Genomic DNA, 21,172 nt, shown 5'->3' on the forward strand with positions numbered 1-21,172 from the left:
CTTATATTGTAAGGCATGCATAATTTTTGCTACTGAATTTAAGTTTCAACTGCATTTTCAATTGTAATATCACTAGTACACACTTTGCTTTTTAAAACTTTCGCTAGATAACTGAAAGTGGTTTACAATAATCTCCTGTTACCCCCCCCAAATATTTCTTTATTTTGAATTGCTACTCTATGTGCATTTTGGCAGAGAGAGAGGCCTTTGTTGTTACACTGCCTAACTACTGTATTTCAATTGCTTGATCTGCCAAGTGAGAAGAAGATCAAACAATTAGGGGATCAATATGATCATTGACCAAGTCTCCCTCTGGGAAATATAAAAGGGGAATTAATCACTGCTCTTCAGAGACTACAGCAGCATAAGGCACCCTTTGGTTTTCAAACATAATGCTGAAGCAGCCCTCCTAATTCACCTTTCCATAATTCTTCTCCTAATTTTCAGGGCCCTGTGCTACTCTCTAGTCTCTCAAATGCCTTTTAAAACTCTTTCCCAATAGAACTGTGTTTCTTTTGTTAATTATCATAGATATGCAGCCCTGACTTGATTCATAAATAGATAAATCTTACCCTACTGTGATTCAATTTGCAATCAAACCATATACAGGTTTGAGCGTTCTACTCACATGTGACCGTGATATGTGTGGCACCATGAAATCAATGAATAGCTCATTTTGAGCCCAGAAATGGCTGGAGAGAGCTGGAGAGTCCCGAGGCTCATGAGGAAACCCACTGGAGCCCGAAGAAGACGTCAGTGTGGAGGAAGCCTTGAAGAGACTGGAGGTGCTCAGCCTCCCCGCCTAACAGCTGATGTGCCAAATAGCGCAGCAGAAGCAGCTGCTTTCCTGCACATCCTCCAGGTTATTTTGGGACACAGTATTTTTTGTTATGGATTGAAGAGAGAGCGACAGAGAGGGTGCTCCCCACTTTATGCAATTTCATTTATGCGTGCAGGGGCCCAGAATGTAACCCCTATGTAAGTGGGGGGGGTCACCTGTACCTCCCCCCTTCTCCCTCTCTTAAACAGCTTTAACTGGAATGCATGGTAGTTGATTAGTCTAGCTGTGAAGTAAGTTAGCATGCCAGATTATGGGTTCCCCAAGACAACCAATTTCACTCTCTCGCTCCCTGCCACATGCATGCATACACACACCACATGCAGCATAGATTGCAACCCTACTGTTTCCTATTCACTGTAATGTGCATACATATCTAAGCTGCAGCTAATATTTAGTTCTTACCAACTGTAGCCAGGTAGTCCTGAATAGATTACTGAGGGAGAGAGAGCTACCCATTTTGGAAACCAGAGCACATGGCTTGCATGCCAAAGTTTCCAGGTTCAATCCCCAGCATTTTCAGTTAAGAGTTGGAAGAAACTCCTGCCTGAAAATACCAGACAGCCACTGCCAGTCAGTGTAGACACTACTGAGCTAGATGGATAAGTGGCCTGACCAATGTCTTACTAAAATCTAGTTCTATGTATCCTGCTTTTAATTTTTAAAATTCTTATTTTTATAATTCTCACCATCGTTGTTATTGTATCATTTACTCTCGGCATTGCTTGTGATACTGTCTTATTATATTGGAATGAAGAGGCTGGAAAAGGAGAAAACACAAAAATGTTACACAGATATAAAATGGGTAAAGGGAAACATCTAATTGTCTGGAAAAGTCATTTCCCAGTTCATGCCAAGAAGCTATTTTTAAATGTCTCCAGAGATGGAAGCAAAAGCTGCATCATAGTTTTCTCAATGGAGGAATCCAATTTCATTGTAGCTAGGGCTTAACACCAGTGTGGATATCCATCCACAAACGTTATTACTGCAGCCGGTGCAAAACTATGGCTCAAGAGAGGGGAATGGCGTGACACACATTGGCTGTCATTGGCGGTTGAGTTAGCAGACTATATATTCCTTTGCTCTGCATCAGTACATGTTTCAATCAGTCACTCAGGAGCAAAGTACAATTTCTTGCCTGTCTTATGGGCAGATTCACCCCACAACTCTGTAGTGAGCTGTAGGGAGTTGGGGGTTAGGTGGCGAGTGTGAATAAATAGGTCAATCTGGTCAAATTTGGCAGGTAGGTGCGGGAGAGGGCAGATGAGAGACCATCAGGTGAGGTGGACCATTAGGCATGTTTGCAAGTGACAGGTGTTTCCAGCTGCTCTAGGCTGTGTGGCCTGTGTGCTGGAAACGGTGACTTTCAGGCTGACCGGTCTTACTCCTCCAGAGTTGTAGGTGGGGGGTGGGGGATGGCATGCCAGGAAACCCTCCCTGCTCACCATAACCATGGACACTCATCAAGCTTCTTGTCCTTGGGCTAGGTGACTCTCCCAAGGTTTTTCAGTTAGGCTTACTGCTACTGCAATGTTAATCTTCCCCGCTCAGATATGTAGACAATAAATGTAGCCCTAGTTCAGTCCATGTAGTTATGACAAGTTGACCTGTTATTTACCTGGCTTGTAGCAAACTTCAAAAACAGCCCAGCACTGATCGTGTGTGCTCCATGGACAAAAGAATACTGGTTGGGGTGGTAGCGGACAGAAACATGAAATACATGGCTAAACCCCAGAGGAGGAGGAGGAGGAGGAGGAGGAGGAGGAGGACTCTGCACTGCAACATTTGGCTGCAGCAGCCCACTTGTATAATGTACATAAGCATGGGCAACTGAAGATGCATTCTGCAGCATAAAGTTCATCACAGCATTTGATTTTCCTTCACCTGCAACAGCTAGAGGAAATAGATCGTGTCATTTGATCTCCATCTAAGGTGAGAATCTGAATAAAATTTTAAAAAACAAGGTTTCTCGCTAGACTCCGAAGTCAGTGCAATGGCTAAAGCAACCTGTGTTACTAACCAGGTTACATACAATGTACTTCCAGCATCTTTAGCTCTGAGCTTAAGACGGTGCAGGGGGAAAGGAAAAGAAGAGAAGTCTAAACGAACCCAATACTGATGTTTAAGGTCCTAAGAGATGATCTAATTTAGCTATATAAAATCATGAAAGGGAAAGAATTAATTGATACTAATGAGTTATATGAGATAACATCATAATTAATTCCTACATAACAAGAGGACACAGGCCTGAAGTTAGAAAAAGAGGAGAAGAACGGGGGGGGGGGGTGGATCAAAAGGCTGGCCTATATATTACAGAACATATTTGAAATACGAAATGAACTAGCAAAGTCGGAAGTGGAAGGAAGTTGGTGCATCATCTCAACAGTGAACGGGAAATTTATTCTTTGGAGAGGGCTTTTCTGGCAATCCGTCACCTGTTGTGTTTTTGATGTAGTTGATTAAACATAGGTTGGCATCTTTCTTTTCCCAGGGATGCAAAGGCATGCCGGGCATTCCTTCAGAAAAGTGCACATGTTCCCAGTTGTATTCAAAGCCACACAAGATAGCTAGCTAAAAAACATTTAAAGATGTGAAAGTTCATTTTTTTTACCCTACTGTGTGGGCTTCTTGAGGGGACCGTGGGCCAGGTTTATCCCTCGTGTAGACTATGGAGTTACACCAGGGATTTCTTGCCTAATCTGTCTATCAGCAAGAGTACAAACATATTATGGCAGTTGCTAAGGTAACTACATAGATTTGATTCCCCCCCACCCCCTAAATACCAGAGCCAAGTAAATCAGCACATAAGCCTTTCTGAAATTTCTCAGTGTATTAAGTTACCATTCATATATTACTGCACCAATTTAGGTAATTTTTTTCTTTTTAAATATTCCCATTTTTGTGAGGCTCTTGCGGCATTAGCCATTTTTTCCCTTATTTGAACAAGGAGCTACTTACTTCTTTGGTGTATAAATCACAAGTGACCAGTTATGTGCCAAGCATAGAAAGCTTTGATAAATCACAGAAATAATAAATTATGTGGGGGAAAAGGGCATTCTTCCCTCTTTGAGCTGGTGTGGTACAGGAGCTATGGTGAAGGCGAGAAGAATTTCCATTTAAAAAAAAAACCATTCCATATTGATGCCACATTTACAAATCTAATCTCAGTCTATGGACATTAGGAGCTGTATTTGTTTTTAATGCTCAATATGTAAAACATATTCTACTAGTAAAATCCACAGAACCAAGATGCAAAATGATGCTTCCTGGCTTGTCACCAGAAAGTCCAAATTAAGACATTATGCCAATACACTAAAATGACTGACAAACTGATGTCAGTATAGATACTGGCATTTCTCACAAAACACACCTACAAAGGGAGCCTTAGCACGCAAGCCACCAGTTCAGAGGGCCCTTCAGACTATGCCTTCAACTTTATGGAAAAGGAGAGGAAAGAATAAGAAAACGAAACAGCTCCAGTCATACCCAAAACTCTCATCTAAGCCAAGGCCCTGTAGGACATAACTAAAAATGTAGGGCAAATGAGACCTGCATACTTACATCCCAACATCAATTGTGATCAACTGTCCAACCACAAGCCCATGAGGGCTGTAGCTTGGGTTGCATTCGGTTGTGTTGTTGATGCCTTCCATAGGCAATAATGGGACAAGTCGGCCAGCACATTTCCCCCCCTGGTTTACAGTACAACCCTTAATGCCTGCAGTCACTGAGAATGTGCAGAAAGCTTTGGCACAGGTGTGAGGAAACATGGGGCCTTCAGTTGTTGCCGAACTATAATTCCCATCAGCATGCATGGCCAAAGGCCAGGGATGAAGGGCTCTGTAGTTCAGCATCATCTGTAGGTCTACCTGCTTAAGAGGAACATCCAGAACATGGCCTTTAAAGTCACAGTAAATAAGCAGCACAGCAGTGGAAAGAGAGGTGAACTGTATGATTAACAAAAGGACATTAGGGTGACCACCACCAATAATTATTCTGAAATTATGCTGCACCATAATCAGACAGGTCAACAAAAGAACATGTAGAACTGAAACAGAGCACAACGACCAACTCCACCATTCTCCAGTGTAAATAAATCCCAATGCAGGAAAATCCAGACACTAGTAAAATATGTGGCAGTTTAGGGATGTGCAAAGGGGGCCCCCAAGTTTACCATAATGTGTGTTGCTCTGTGGGCCTCTGCCTCTTGACATGAAGGATTAGAGGGGTATTACTCTATGATGCATGCACGAATTTTTTCATAGGCAGGAAATGCCAAATCCCAAACAGCCCTTGGTGCTTAGTTTTAAGATTCTTAAGTACGAACAGCAGGCAAAAGAAATAGCTTCTTCCACATTAATCAGGCAACTGTTTTATGGACAGTGCTTTTGCAAACTTGATATACAGACAGGATCTCTCATTCCACTCAGATTGGATGTTCCATCTGAAAGATTTAGGTTTTAATTTATGCAATACTTATAAAGCTGTTTAAATGATTCCGGTCCAGCTAGTCATTTCAAGTCTCTTGCATTTTCTAAATTTTCACCATCAGGTGGCAAGTGGGCAATGGGCAAAGACTTGAAGCTTGGTTGTCCAAAACATGGCCTGAAAATTCTACCACCATTCTCCCACAAAGTAAACATGGCATAAAGTTGTCCTGAGACAATTTGGGTCAACTGCACATAGCCTTTGATTATGTTGAAGTACTGTAGAAATGTAAATCTGCAGCATGGAGAAAGAGATATAATGTATCATATCTAATATAACTAGCTTGGAGATTCTTAACTGGCAAAGCAATACTATTTTTGAAAATAAGTATATTTACATTGTTTAAAAGGTCCAGGTGTTTGAGACTGGAGTTCCGCAGTTTCAGACACCACCAAACATAGGGAGTTTCGATTTTTGCTCAAAATTACATTAAGGACTCAGGTGGGGGGGGGGGTTAATGGAAAAGAAAACTTTTCCTTAAGACCGGGAATAATTTCTCTCCCTTCAAAACTCATATATCGCCCACATTCAAATAGATGAAATTTTTAAGAAAATTGAATTTAAAGAAGACTACCGGGTATCTATTATTTAAGGGACCCAGGTGGCGCTGTGGGTTAAACCACAGAGCCTAGGGCTTGCTGATCAGAAGGTCGGTGGTTCAAATCCCTGCAATGGTGTGAGCTCCCATTGCTCGGTCCCAGCTCCTGCCCACCTAGCAAGCACGTCAAAGTGCAAGTAGATAAAACAAACAAAAAATAAAAAATTCCTTCCAGTAGCACCTTAGAGACCAAAGTGCAAGTAGATAAATAGGTACCGCTCCGGCGGGAAGGTAAACGGCGTTTCTGTGCGCTGCTCTGGTTTGCCAGAAGGCTTTGTCATGCTGGCCACATGACCCAGAAGCTGTACGCCGGTTCCCTCGGCCAGTAACGCGAGATGAGTGCCGCAACCCCAGAGTTGGACACGACTGGACCTAATGGTCAGGGGTCCCTTTACCTTTATCTATTATTTATTATAACTATAAATGTGATTGAACTACACACTATTACTTTTCTGACCTGAATGGTATGGGGAATATTGAAATATCCAGGTTTTCAAAGAGGATCACTGCATATACATTGATACATTTTAAGTATGGTCATGTCTGAGCCACCTGTGAATAGGCTCCATTTAAATCAATGGCACTTACTTCTGAATCAACATTGCATACAGCTTTGATACATGTTAATACCTTGCGGTGACAGAGTAGCAAAAAAGTGAAAGAGAAGTTGCTGTTTTAAAATGTAAACGACAGTAAACAGCTACAGTATGAAGGTAGTTAAAGTTAAACTGACAGCGTGGGATTAATTAAATAATATGCAGAGTCTATCAAAATTAGCACTGCAAAGGCAACCGATTAAGCGTTAAGGCACATAATGTGATGACCTATAATTGGAGTGGGGGGGGGAATAACCTGTTAAATGCAACTGGTTTTTTTTGGATTCCAGATGCCGGTAGGTTTTCCAAATGCTGCACAGTTTTCCTTGTGCCACTTCCCATTAAGTTCATGTTTCCTTCGTTTTGGAGCATAGCCTGCCTTATACATTCATATTCAGAAATGCAAGGATGGAAACAAAAACAAAAACAAATCCTGTCCCTCAGCCCTCCCTGCCCCTGCAATGTTTAGAACATCCCTCTGCAGCTTATACACATGTTTGCCAGGTGCTGGACTCCTTATACACACACAGATAGTGCAGTGTCAACAAAAATGCTACAGTGACATTTCCCCCTTCCCGTTTTCACCCACACTACCACCCTCTCTCTCAATTACATGTAAGCTTTTCACTGCCAGTATAAAATACATATTGTGCTCTTGCAAGATTCATTGTACTGAGGTCAGCTGGAACTTATTGTCCTCCTTGCTTCAGAACAAGACAAAAGACATCTGTAAGATTTGCTGTTAAATAATCCAAAACAGAGAAGAAGCGGGGCAATACGGGGGGGGGGGGGATGTTAAAGAGAACTTTGATTAGGGTTTTTAAAACCCCATTTGCTGTAGATTTAATTACATTTGTGTTCTTTTGCTTTGTCATGTGTTCTCTACCTAATCATTTTTACATTTTTAAACACCAGATTTTGTGTGTGTTTTGATGCCACATGTATCCCATATGCCAAAAGCACTGACGGTTGGGACAGTCTTTTAGTTTTAATTTGTGTGCTTCCTGTCTTCTGTTTAATTCATTGTTCGCATCTTCTTGAATACCAGTAGGCTGAGCAGATATACAAGGATCCCAATTAAGGAACAGATTAGTTTATTTGACGCTACAAGTAAATAAATAAAAATAAGTTAACCAGCCAAAAAGACATAGTGATGGGGGTGTCGGTGAGGGAAGAGGAAATAAAAGAAATGGTGCAAGCTGTTTTTTTTTAAAGCCTCTCCTTTTCTAAAGTTGTGGAGGGTGGGGGGTGTTACATGGGAAAACCACTAGGAAGGAGATGTGGGGCTTTCCTTAGAATGAGCTGCTGATAAATCTAATCCTGAAGGACTGGAAATGAGGTAACAGAAATTTGATGAAAATTATGTACATGCACTGTGACAAGCTCATAAACACTGCCACTATGATAAGTTTCCTAGGTTGTGTTTTTTTTTTAAAGACCCGACAGAACTGTATAAGCCCGAACTCTAATTTTTACAGCCTTGGGTTTGGAGATCTGTCATTGGGAGATATAATGGAAAGAATAATTGCTTGGTAGCTGCACAAACATGAGATGTGTTGTCAGGCTACAGTTCGGAGGCTACATCTGGCTTGAGAATGATTGATGCTGTCTCTGTGCGCAATTTGAGACACTTCCCCCCCCCTTACTGTGGCCAACATTCCTAACTCTCCTGCAACTACAGCAATTAATTCATTACTATTGTTTGGCGGGGGGGGGGTAGAAGGGGAGAAGTAGAAACTTTCTCTAAGTTTTTTTTTTTTTACTTTTAAAAACCATATTTCTAACATGACCATTCTGCGTTCGAGAATATAGTACGTAAACGCAAACCATGTGATTTCAATTTGAAATGAAAAGTAATGTCTGAATCACACAACAGCATTCTCATTTCCTAATACTCTGGTTTTTACTACTTTGCATTCAACTGTGAAAAAGTCTTTTAAAACTCCGAACAGCAGTAAAACTTGAATGAATTTTTGACCCATTATTGCATAGCGGGTGCTCTTTCCAAGTTGTAGAGACTGCCAAGTTCTCCCCACCTAATATTTCCACTTTAATTGTGCCACTTGAGAAATTTACGTGCCTCAAAATATGGCATGAATCTTACGCTTATTGCAGTATCATTAGCAGCAACATTTAAGCAACATCTGTGTGCTATAGAACTAATTGAAGTAGCAGAAGTGGCAGCTGTAAATCCACAGGAAGATGGCAGTTTGCACCCAGCACTGCTGAGTTAGCTAGTAACTGTCAGCCTGTTCCCGCAATCTGCTCTCAAGTACTCTGGTACAGGCACACAGTGTCCAAAAAAACAGCGAGTAGGCTAATGATCCTATTAACCACTTTGCTGCACCAATTTGGCTGTTTTTCCAGTTTCCTTGTTGAATTTCATTATATTTCACCATGCCAGTAAAAAAAAAAAGCCCTACTATGAGACATGTCTGACTTTAAACCAGTTACCCGTCCAAGGGAGACCTTTTCATCAAAAAAAAACAACAACCACCCACCTCCATTGTTATTTAAATTTATCTCCACTTTTATTTTATTTTATTAAAAAGAAGAAGATGCCTTCCCTAAAGAAAAGGGTCATATTTTAAACACCCCCCTGAAAACGAATACTTAAAAGCAGTTAGTACAAGAAAACCAGGGGAAACCTAATCCGTAAAAAGTAAGATCAGTATTGCTGTTAAAAGGAACATTCGGCGCTGTGGTCTAAACCACAGAGCCTAGGGCTTGCAGATCAGAAGCTCGGCAGTTCGAATCCCCGTGACAGGGTGAGCTCCCGTTGTTCGGTCCCTGCTCCTGCCCACCTAGTAGTTTGAAAGCACGTCAAAATGCAAGTAGATAAATAGGTACCGCTCTGGCGGGAAGGTAAACAGCATTTCCATGCACTGCTCTGGTTCGCCAGAAAAGGCTTAGTCATGCTGGTCACATGACCCAGAAGCTGTCTGCGGACAAATGCCGGCTCCCTCAGCCTATAGAGCGAGATGAGCGTGTAACCCCAGAGTCGTCCACGACTCGACCTAACGGTCAGGGGTACCTTTACCTTTATCTATTGTGCTGCAATCACATGTTTAAAGCACATGGCTTCCTCCAAAGAATTCTGGGAACTGCAGTTCTGTGAGGGTAGACTGTTCCTAGGATTCTTTAGGAGAAGCCATGTTTTAAACGTATGGTGTAGATGTTTCAGTGTCAAACTATAGCATGATGCCATTGGTTCAGGTCCTACCTTCCTGAGCAGGAGAAAACAAGCTTGCTCCGTCTTCATGTGATGACAGCCCTTTAGATATTTGAAGATGCTATGATATCTCCTCTCGTCGCCTCTTTTTCAGGCTAAACATACCCAATTCGCTCAACCATTCCTCATAAAACTGAGTTCACAGGCCCTTGATCATCCTGGTTGCCTTCCTCTGCACATATTCCAGCTTGTCAATATCCCCTTTTAAACTATGGTGCCCGGAACTGACACAGTATTCCAGGGTTGGATCTATCTAAAGACACTGAAGAAGTGATTCAGTTAAACGTGTTTGAAACTCATCATACAGGGATATGCAGTAGGGAAAGACGGGACTCCACAGCGCCATCTGGTGCCACAGTGTTATATTGCATATACAACACATAGAAAACACTTTTCTTAACCAATCTTGCCAAGTCCCAGGTATGGTCTGAACAAGGCAGAATAGAGCAGGACTATTACTTTCCTTGATCGGGACACTATACTTCTGTTAATGCACCCTATAAGAGTGTTAGTGTTTTTTCCTGTTCCATCACTCTGTTGACTTGTGTTAAGCTTGTGGTCTATGAAGACCCCTAGATCCATTGCACATGTTCTGCCGGCAATTCACGGCACCCCATCTTATATTTGTACAGTTTGTTCTTCCTGCCTAAGTTTAGAACATGACATATGTCCCTACTGAAATTCATTGTGTTAGTTTTGGCCCAGTTCTCTAAGCTGTTAAGGTCATCTTTAATTCTGATTCTTTCTTTAGAGGCATTGGCTACCTCTCCCACTTTGGTGTCAACTGCAGATTTAAATACTGCTTACCACCCCAACCATAGCATCACGTTTGATGGCAGTTCGAAAAAAATACGCACAATTTAAAAATATGCTCTTCTTTGTGCCTTCTTAAAACGTTTTTTGTTTACGCACTCCTATCCAGACCTGTAGAAGTTATTGTGTTTTATTTCTTTTTGATTCACTGATAATTTTAACTGCACTTTGGAATGTTTTAAAGACCTGTTGTTTATCCATTTTAATGTTTGATTTGTTATTTTTGTAAACCACTTAGATGTTTTCATACAATCAAGCGGTGCCTAAATTTCACAGAACAAAATAAAATGTTAGGCATTACGCATAGTTTGGCCTTCAGCTGCCACTTGTCTGGGCAGGGGGAGGGTTTATACAGTGCATGGATCCGAGTGGGTTCAACTCTATGATACATCCTGGAAGTGATAGGTTGGTCTTATGTAAAGAAAGAACTTAATTGGTTGGGCTCCCTTATTTCACGGTTTTGGAACTGCAGTGACAAGTTATTTTGAGAACGGCAGTGCTGGCTCCATTGCTGATTTAATTATCTAGTGACTGGGGTGTGTGTGTGTCAAAGAGGGAATCAGGCTTTTTATTTATAAAACAATATTTTAAAAAAACCCACAATCCAGTTTTATGGCAGCCCAGCTATTTAGTTTTATTCTATGTTCTGTGAATCCGTTTTGCAAAACAAAACACTATAAGTGCTACCTTAAATGTTTTCTTTTAGTGCCTTAAAGAATGTGGTGCTTCAATCGTAGTTCCACACACCCCTTTCCTTCAGAATGCAAAGCATCTCCAGCCCAAGCAGCAAATAAATATTCAGCCTTATTAAGGTTTACAGACTTCGTGCGACTTTGCTTTTAATTCCAGTATTTTTTGTGTTCCCTTTTGTGCTGGCGTTGGTTGGATGCATTTTCACTCTTCGCTTGGCCCTTAGACAATTATGTAACTGGTATCTTTAGAAGCATTCAAGTGTGCTGGAAATACACAAAAGAAGACCTCTTTCAATATATGACGACTGGTGTGTTTGCCAACAACCCAACTTCATTAGAAAATTGGCACGTCCACTCAGTTACCATGTGACACACCGTTAACCGTGGATATTTGTTGCCTTAATGCACAAGTACTCAGGGACTTAACTGATAAGGGGAAAACTCTTCCAAATCTGCTGAACTACACGCTTAGGGTGGCACAGAGCCTTGCAATATTGAAAATCAATAGTCATGTGACAGTTTAAAGATCAGAGGTTTCACGAATTAACTTTCTAGTACCAAATTGCTAGCCTCTTATTTTATTTTCCAAGGGCTAAAATATATGTGTTTTAGATTATACAGCTGAATATCATCATGATAAACCAAGATAATGAAACAGGGATAGTGGGCAATCAAAGAATCGTAATAGTTAATAGGACATTTTAAATATTAGCATCATTTTTCAATTAGGAATATGGAGAGAGTTTTAAAGCAGTGCAATATTATTCCACTCTACCAGTTTGCTAATGTTTAAAGCAGTGCAGTATTATTAGGCTCTACCAGTTTGCTAATGAAGTACATTTAACAACAATATAAAAGGATCCTGCAAATTTAAATAAACCTGTAATGGCTTACAAAAACACACACAATGCTGTGGTTTAATGTTCACCAATGTTCTGATGTCTCCTTTACTATAATATTTAGTGCAATTACCTGAATACCAGTTCATTATTTTAAACATTAGCAACATTATTTACGTATAGAAATGATACAAAATACATTAAAGAATTCAGAACTTGGTCATGCCAGTAAAAGAGAAACTGTTCACATGGGAGGGGGAGCTCTGTTGGGTTCACAAACATATTTCTTGTTAATATGTTTGCAGAAGTGACATCAACATTTTTTCTTCCATAGTACTGTATTTGCAACTCAATGGTTGAAGGTCTAGAAATTTCACAGATGGGCTGTGATCTGTATGTTTCAGCAAGGATAACAACCCTTCATCTCTCCTGTCCCAGCCCATACTATTGCCCTTGTTTCCATTTCTGCTTCACATGTTCAAATTCTGTTCCTACCCAGCTTTTGCCACCACAGGTTTATCAACTCTGGAGTAGAGCTGGGTCTAGCACCACACCCACACCACAAATTTAAACAACTATTGTATCACTTCAAACAGCCTTGGCTTCCCCCAATTAATTATGGGAGCTGTAGTTTGTTTAGGGTGCCGTTCATTATTAGGAAACTACTATGCCCCTTGCACTATGTCCCCTTGCAGGGGACGCGGTGGCGCTGTAGTCTAAACCACTGAGCCTCTTGGCTTGCTGATCGGTTTGAATCCCTGCAACGGGGTGAGCTCCCATTGCTCAGTCCCAGCTCCTGCCCACCTAGCAGTTTGAAAGCACATCAAAGTGCGAGTAGATAAATAGGTACCGCTCCAGCGGGAAGGTAAACGGCTTTTCCGAGCGCTGCTCTGGTTGCCAGAAGCGGCTTAGTCATGCTGGCCACATGACCAGGAAGCTGTCTGTGGACAAACGCCGGCTCCCTTGGCCTGTAAAGCGAGATGAGCGCCACAACCCCAGAGTCGTCTGCGGCTGGACTTAACTGTCAGGGGTCCATTACCTTTACTTTATGCCCATTGCAGAGTTACAATTCCTAGGGTGGTTTAATAGTCAACCCCTCTTCCTCAGAAACCTATGGGAACTCTAGCTCTGTGAAGGGCATTTGGGTCTCCTATCAACTTTCGGCATCCTTAACAATCTATAGCTCCCAGTATTTATTTTGGGGAAAACGCTTAACGTGGTTCATAGTGCTTTAAATGGATGGTGTGAATGTGGTCTGGGAAAGCAGGCTTGTTTTGACTTCACCCCCTTGAGACAATTCCAACTATATAATTTCTCTGCATTTTCTGTCTGAAATATTCTGAACTTAACACTTGCACTCGTTTCCCCCCATTAAATTTCATAGTAAACTAAACTGCCCTCAAACCAACAGGTAGTAATGACTGTCTCATGTTTAGGCCTATATAATGCATTTAAACAACAACAACTGGTAGGAGTTACTAGACTCTTACCACTATATGCAGGATAACTTTATTTTAGGACTAGAAAACAATGATTATTTGCGTCTCTGAAATTATGGTGCAATGGGTGTCCCCTTCCTCTCCCTGCACAGTCTCAAAATTTGCTCCAGAGGGTCCCCCCCCCATCTTCTTGACCAGATTTTGAGGGTACCAGGGAGCTGCAGAGGTGAGAAGATTTTGAGGCGAGGAGGAAGTTCCTCTGCATAAATATTAGTCTGTTTCATGACTGGAATGACAGCAGTGGGCAAAACTCTGTGGCTTACTAAACAGCCAAGAAGCATCTAATGTCATTGGATAATATTGCCCGTCTAAGTGTGTGTCAGCACCAGAATTCCTCTGTTCCACTTTATTTCTCTTTGATTGAGTTTGTCCCTAGTTGCTCAATGTCTTTCATTATCACAACACTGCTTTTTTGCATTTTTTGCAACATATGTGATAAAATGGGATTTTTTAAAAAAATGAGGGACAGACTTAGTTGTGCCATTTCAAGCAGTGCACTACTGTGCTTTCCCGTAAGTAAACTTAATCAAGCATAGCAGCAGCAATATTGCTGCATCTTCCATTGAGTAAATTTGCTTAAGAGGAAGAGCAGCACTTTAAGTCCAAAGGGATAGTACCAAGATATTGCTCCTCTTTTCCTCAGTAAATTTACTGAAGAAAGAGGCGTGGCATGCTGTGTGAAATCTCACATTACCAAAGGCTATTCACTTATCGCCCCCTCCCCCCCCCCATATTATTAATAAGCTGTGTGAGACGGGATTGTAGGGCCATGCCCTTGCTAGTCCAATTTTGGGTACATTTCTGAACTACAGTAGTGTTATTACCATCACCATAATTAAAATTCAGTACAGTATTAAAAACAGCAAAAACATGGGAGTCGGTTTTATTATGCATGCAGGGTTCAAAACTGGGCAGGGAGCCTACATGCACAGAGCATGCATTTCACTTCAGAATGTATTTATTAATTGTTATTAATTAGATTATTTTTTTACCTGCCCTTCACCATAAGGTCCCAGGGCAGGTTACAGCAATAATCTGCGGTGTGTGTAACAAGTCCCCCACTGTTTGTACAAAGAGGGTTTCCCTAGACTGGATGGTCTGCTTTGGCTGGGGTTTATGCTCCCTCTAAATGTGTGTCGGTGCATAGATTTGGGGTACTTACGAATCAACTGCTGTTGCTCCAGGCGCAAGTGCCTTGGTGTATTGACTGCCTTCAATTAGCTTTAAATGGTGGCCCAGCTATGCTCCAACCTGATCAGGGAAGCTTAGCTTCTGTTGTCTACACTTTGATAACTTCTAGGTTTGATCACTGTAATGCATTGAACCTTTCGAACAGTTCAGAAACTACAGCTGGTGCAGAACTGAGTGACTCAATTGCTGAGTGAGGCAAGACAGCGTGAGCATGCAGAATCATAGAATTGAAAGGGCGCCAAGGGTCATCTAGTCCAGTGTGTTTTCAACCTTTTTGGGGCAAAGGCACACTTGTTTCATGGAAAAAATCACGAGGCACACCACCATTAGAAAATGTTAAAAAATTAACTCTGTGCCTATATGACTATATATAAAGTAATTCTCTTGAATAGGATCAAATAAACACAAATCTACCTCACATAGGAGGCAGCATGTTGGGAGCACATGCCCTGCTTTCAAGCGTATTTCCATTGGGCTACTGTGAGAACAGGATGCAGGAGGGGGGCAGACCTTTGGTCTGATCCAGCAGCCCAGTTTTCTTATGGAATTAAACAAGAGGAAATGAAAGAGTCGAATATTTGCTACGAAAGAATGCCAATGAGTTTTATGCTGGCCACACACAGCACTGATGCTGAGAGATCTTTATCAGCCCTAAGTGCTGCGTGTCATACCTTGCATAGCTTCAACAAGGTCTCCAGTTATAGCAGCAATTCACCAAAATCAGAGCTAGGAGGACAGCCATAAATAGATAAGTAGAAAAGAAAGCTGAGTTTGGCAGGCTCTTCAAATACATATTGCCCTGCCCCAAGCCATCATTTTAATAGACGACAAATAGGAAGGCAACAACGGGTTAATAGTGCTTGGAGGGGCATGTTTTGCCCTTTATCTGCCGCCTTTCTTCTACTCTGGGACCCCCGGCAGCCCCCACGAAGCTCTCCTTGGGGTCCCTCAGCAACCCCCACCCCCCCGCATTTGACGGTCTACTTTGGGCAGGAGCAGCGCAGCGAGCGAGATGTTGGGGGCCGGGGGGTCCGTAGCCCTGGTAGAGACAGGCCTTCTCCCTGCGCTCAGGTTGCAACAGGCCGCTGGCTCTTGGGGGATCTTGTTCCCTTATTGCACGGGCTGCGAGGCGCTTCGCCATGGCTGGCGGGAAGCCCCTCCGCCCAGCTGCTCCTGGCGCCGGAAGCTCTTCTATGCAGCCCTGTCGGGCCGGGCAGCGCTGCACAGAATCCTCGGGGCGAAGACCCGTTCAGGAGGGCGCGCATCAAGGAGCGCTGCTGTTCCCACCGGGCCCCCGTCCTCCCCACAGCCACGCCGGTGTAGAGCAGCGAGGTGATCCCCCGGGAGAACCCGCCGGCAGCCTCCTCCCCCGCGCCCCCTCCTCCTCCTCCTCCTCTCAGGCGGGCGCTTGGCGAGGCTGACCTCAGGTGCTTGCGCGGGAGAGGGGACAGAGGGCTGGCGCCGCCCGGGTCCAGCCAAAGGCCAATGAAGAGGCACCGAAAGTAGGGCCAGGGGAGCCCCTCGCGCCCCCGCCTCCTCCCCCTCGCCTGTCCTGCCGGACCCTGGCCGCAGCTGCAGCCCCCTCCTCCCTTTTGTGTGTCTTTGCACACTGTGTCCCTGCGCAGCCCGAAGCGGGGAGGGGGGTTGAAGAAGAAAGAGTCTCCCGGCGGGCGGGCGCGCTGGCCGGCGAGGCAGAGAGAAGCCATTCGGCCCTCTGGATGGACGGACGCGCTGCTGGCCGGAGGAGGGCGATGCCCCAGAGAGGCTAAATGGCGCCCCGACGGAACCCGCTCGCCGTGGAAATTTGACATTAAAAAAAAAAAAATCTTTCGAATTTTTTCAATTTTTCCCACGGAACACCAGGTAACATCTCGCGGCACACTAGTGTGCCGCGGAACAGTGGTTGAAAAACACTGATCTAGTCCAACCCCCTGCAATGCAGAAATCTGAACTAAAACATCCACAACAGATAGCCATCCAACCTCTGCTTAAAGACCTCCAAGGAAGGAGAGTCTACAACTTCCTGTGGAAGTCTGTTCCACCAACTGATCAAATTAATCAGGAGACACAAGAGGAATAGTAGGGCAGGCATGATCCCACACTGCCCTTCACAAAATTATTATTCCCTTAAGAGGCAATGAGTGAATAGGGCTCATTTCACCCATTGTGCAAATCTACAACGGAGAAGACATTGTAATGTACCATATTTACTCTATAGGCCAACTACTCTATAGCCTTTACTGATATGATTTTTTAAACACATACACACTTCCTTAATTTAAGACATTTATATCCCTCCTTCCAAGCAGCTTAGAACAGGTTAAAATACCATAGTAACAATGTTTTTTTTATTTAAAAAAACCACACACAACACAACACAAATGGCAGAGTGTCAAAGCTATCAGCAGCAATGTAAACACAAAAATCCTTAAATAACCAAAGTAAAGCGGCAAAAAAACTTACACATCAACTGCCTGAGAAAATATCCATGAACAGCTTGTTTTAACTTGGCACCTAAAACCATTGATGAAGGTGCCAGGGAACTGACTGTGAAGTGGGGACACAACCACAGAAAAAGTTGCCACCTCCAAAACTGTGAAATAGGAATGCCTGAAGAAGGGCACCAGGGGGGAAAAACAAACCACACTCAAGCTCACACTGGAGAAGAAAATCTTTGCTATACCCTGGTCCTAGGCTCTTAAGAGCCATTACGTATACTACCAAGCCAGGTTCAAGGTTCCTGTGTTTGTTGTAAAAGCCCTGAACAACTTAAGTCCAGGATACCTGAGGGATCTCCTGAAACTTTATATCCCAGCTCAGTCACTGAGATCATCTGCAGGAGCCTCTCTGGTGGTTCCCGGGGTTGGTCAGGCTCATTGGATGACGACAAACATTTCGTGTCATTGGCCAGTCCTGTAGAATACCCTGCCAATAGAGATTCAGCGGCCACCTAACTGTGCCAACTTTTAAACACCTGCTGAAAACTTTTCTGTTCTGTCAAGCCTATCTACTGATGTTTGTTTTTAATTCTTTTGCTTTTAACTTCCTACGGTTTTACTGTATGTTTTCATGTTTTTTATATCGTTGGTATATATTGTGATATATTTTTACGATACAGCAGCATATATCCATTTTTACAAAATAAAAATAAATAAAGCCAGTGCTTTGAATTGTGCCTGGAAAGAATCTGGAAGTGCACAAGTACATTTGATATGTCCCATTTGGTAGACAATGCCACTTTCCACGCATACTACAGTAGCATACCCTGGACACTATGAAATATGTATAACTATTTCACATATGGCCAATCATGGCTTCCCAAGAATACCTATGATGTAAGTATGCAAGATTTGCATACCAATGTGTAAACTGGAGGAAAAACCATCATGTTTGAAGCAGCACAAAGAGGACAGAAAACGAACAAATACATTCTTTGCCTTAGAGCAGTGATGGCCAAACTTGGCCCTCCAGCTGTTTTTGGACTACAATTCCCACCATCTCTCACCACTAGTCCTGTTAGCTAGGGATGGTGGGAGTTGTAGTCCCAAACAACTGGAGGGCTGTTTGGCCATCACTGCCTTGTAGCAAACCAAGATAATGAAACAGAAATGTCAGTTTGCCACAGAGCAAGCATTCAACCGATAGTCGGCAAGACAAGGAAAAGTTCTGCCATTGCTAACCAAATGGTCCTGAAATATCTTCCCTGTCCACTCCACAGAGAAGGTCTTTGTATTTTGGAGCCTCTTATATATCCAGTTTATTGTGTTTACTTAATGTTGTGTTGGGTTACTAATTCCTCATGTTAGCATATGTGTTTTTGTATCTATGGGAAAGAGATTGGTTTTCTAAAAAGTTTATGAAGTTTGGGCTTTTTATTTGCTGTGCTAGGCATTTAGAACACAGTCGACATATTCATTCTCTCCCCCCCCCCCACCATTTTTTTTTTTTGCAATCATGGCAGCCAGAGATGTTTCATTCATGAGACTCGCAATTTCAGTCTTTCTAGAGAGCCCTAAAAAATCACAAGCATTGAGATTAAATTGTGCTGCCAATACGTGAGAGAAGACACCAACACAGGTGACAAATTACCCAAATATGGAATACCCGCAGATAGTTGCATATTGCAATTGACCTTTTAAAACTCCACTTCCCCTTGCAGTAGAAAGTCTAGGAGTTCCAGCTTTCTCAGCCACACTGCCACTATATAAAATAATCCCGACTAATCTCAAAGTGATGTTTAAAGGAGATAGAAAACTAATCTAAAGAATAGGTTCTAATTTACTGAACCAACCACTACCAGAGGACTATTATTCAAAGAAATTGAGGCAACAATCTCAGCACTGGGTGGCAACAGGAAGAGGGAGGGTGGAGGATGTAACTAGGAATATAAGCCCTATTGTACATCTTGAGTGTCCATTCCTTTCTGCGATTTCTAAGGGGAGGTGGTTTTTCTGCTCAGAGACACATGGGAGTAACCTCATTACCACAGCAATACTTTTGGATTGGGATTGGGCGAGTGCTGCGCCAAAAAGCTGACTTGTCTTAAAACAACAAACAACAACAACAGGATATTGACGAAAATTTTTCAGAAACCTCTTTAAATGGATAAGAGAGAGATAACAAGGCAGGGAGTTGGCCACTGCTCTGATAAAAATTCAGACATTTCTGTGCCAGATTTAAAGTTCCCGTTCCTTTAAAATAATAATAATATAATAATAATAATAATAATAATAATAATAATAATAATAATAATCCCACATTGAGAGATCAGGTTTGGTGCCTTCACTTCCCTGACTGAAAAGTCAAGCAGTGGGGTTTATATAGTGCAAGCCTATGGGGTGTTTCTCCTGTTTCAGGCTCTAGCTGAGGGTTGATAATGATAACAACAACAACAACAACAATTTTTAACAACAACAACAACAATTTTTATTATTTATATCCTGCCCATCTGGCTGGGTTTTGATCTTCTGAATAAACATTATTGAGCAGGAACAGACCTTTCCCACCACCCACAGATTAAGGGGCACATGTACTGCATAAGGCACCACACATGGCAACAATAAGGCATAATGAAAATTTCCTCTTGGAAAGAGGGAGGAGCATCTGTACAACTAGCAGAGCCAACAGTCCCACAATTGGGGGGGGGGGGAGAGATGAGTAGGCTACCCCTTTTAATAATGCGGAGAAACAAGGGAACCCGATAACCGGGGTGGGAATAAGGGAGAGAGATGTGCTTTTTACAAAGCCCCTGCAATTCACCACTTTTCCCAGCCAGCAGGAAAAACGAAAGGCTTGGCTAGTATTGTAGGTTGTGGGGTATTATTATTATTTTATTACATTTATTCATCGCTTTCTGTCTCTTAAGGGGCTTACCAATATATAAAACACCCAACACCTTGTGTGAGTCATTTAAATACACCCACTAAAACAAAAGCAGAAGAAAATTAACCACCTGGTTCAGTTTCTTGGGCAGTGAGGTCTTTTTATAAACGAGTTTGGATTTTAGTGCTCAATATTTATTTATTTATTTATTAAAACACCTTCAATAAGGCGGTTTTTAAAAGATTGAGAGGAAGGGAGGGATATAAACATTAATAAATAAAAATGAATGCGACTTGGGAGTGAACTTACCGGGTGTTGCTGAGTGAAGAAACCGGCTCTCCTCTCAGCTCCCTCCAATGGCCAACTCTTGTCCTTTCAGCTGCAAAACCTGCAAAAGGGGCCAGAGGAAGAACCTTGCAAAGCTGACTCACTCCTTAACAGCAGTTCCCCTAAACCCCTCGGGTTCTGCAGAAAGGCACAGAAATGGCGGGAAAGCCTGTGCGGGGACCAGGAAAAGCTGCCCAATTGCAGGAAGGAAAGCCCCGCCCTCCTTCTCCCCATTAAGAGCTGTGCTCCCACTTGGCTGCTGCACCAAGGACCTTGTCGTGTAGGAAGTGAGCTCTTCGTCAGTCCACACAAGACACACATGTGCTTTAATTCTCCCCAGAAGCAGGCAAACCCAGCACACACACACAAAAACAGAACTGAAAGCAGTAACTGGCATGCAAAATTGTTGTAATGCAGCATGGCCTCTTTGTGAGTGAAACAGCAGTTCCAGGCCAATAAAGCTGGTGTGGAAATAGCCCTTGTCTGCTGTTTTGTTGTTGAACTACTGCTTCTGCTGCCTTTCACTTTTTGCAAGAGATGCGGCCTTCCTTCTCATTTGGGTGTTTCTGCATACTTTGGGTTGCATTAGGGGGAATCTATTTATTTAGGGTCCAGATATATTGTGGGAACATAATAGTCTGTGTAGATGAAACATCACAACGCCTGTGTGTATACTGTCATTTGCGACTATCACATGCACACGTCTGTTTAATTGCATATAGTTATGCTGCAAAAGG

The 21,172-nt window shown here is 42.6% G+C and overlaps 1 long non-coding RNA gene across 1 annotated transcript; it reads right to left on the minus strand.

Moving 5' to 3' along the window:
* Positions 1-18,722: 18,722 nt before the first annotated feature.
* On the minus strand, positions 18,723-20,677 carry LOC117046883. The gene is made up of 2 exons (XR_004426632.1): positions 20,418-20,677; positions 18,723-18,798 (listed from the first exon to the last, which is right to left on the minus strand). It is a non-coding gene; the product is annotated as an uncharacterized LOC117046883 (long non-coding RNA).
* Positions 20,678-21,172: the final 495 nt, after the last annotated feature.

Source organism: Lacerta agilis, chromosome 5 (genome assembly GCF_009819535.1).
Source record: "Lacerta agilis isolate rLacAgi1 chromosome 5, rLacAgi1.pri, whole genome shotgun sequence".
NCBI lineage: Eukaryota > Metazoa > Chordata > Lepidosauria > Squamata > Lacertidae > Lacerta > Lacerta agilis.